This window comes from Penaeus monodon, chromosome 19, assembly GCF_015228065.2.
Source record: "Penaeus monodon isolate SGIC_2016 chromosome 19, NSTDA_Pmon_1, whole genome shotgun sequence".
Lineage (NCBI taxonomy): Eukaryota > Metazoa > Arthropoda > Malacostraca > Decapoda > Penaeidae > Penaeus > Penaeus monodon.
This window is the reverse complement of record NC_051404.1, coordinates 42,342,870-42,343,454: the sequence shown is the minus strand read 5'-3', so window position 1 is coordinate 42,343,454 and position 585 is coordinate 42,342,870. Positions and strand designations below refer to the sequence as shown.

General features: G+C 56.9%; 1 protein-coding gene across 1 annotated transcript in view; it reads right to left on the bottom strand.

Moving 5' to 3' along the window:
* The window catches only part of LOC119585244 (tyrosine-protein kinase Dnt-like), a gene marked incomplete at its 5' end in the record, with an annotated part of 52,633 nt that overhangs the window by 11,193 nt on the left and 40,855 nt on the right, over positions 1–585 (bottom strand).

Here is a 585-nt window from a genome sequence, read left to right as displayed (position 1 = left end):
ATAAGATGCAGGGCGCCGACGTCTCCCGATTCACCCGCGGACAATGGGCGTCCAGCAGAGCAACAATAATTTGACAAGTAGCGGCCGTTCTATGCAAATTACGGCCGGCAACCAGTATTATCTATGGACGATTGAGAGCGTGGAGAAGGAGAAGGAGAGAGGGACTGGAGGATGGGTAGGAGGAAGAGAGGAAGGGGGAGAGGGAGAGGAGTAGGAGAAAGAGGAGGAGGAGAGAGGGAGTGGGGGATGGGTGAAAGGAAGAGAGGAAGGGGGAGAGGGAGAGGAGTAGGAGAAAGAGGAGGAGGAGAGAGGGAGTGGGGGATGGATGAGAGGAAGAGAGGAAGAGGGAGAGGGAGAGGAGTAGGAGAAAGAGGAGGAGGAGAGAGGGAGTGGGGGATGGGTGAAAGGAAGAGAGGAAGGGGGAGAGGGAGAGGAGTAGGAGAAAGAGGAGGAGGAGAGAGGGAGTGGGGGATGGATGAGAGGAAGAGAGGAAGAGGGAGAGGGAGAGGAGTAGGAGAAAGAGGAGGAGGAGGAGAGAGTGAGGGATGGGTGGGAGGAAGAGAGAAAGGGGGAGAGGGAGAGGGA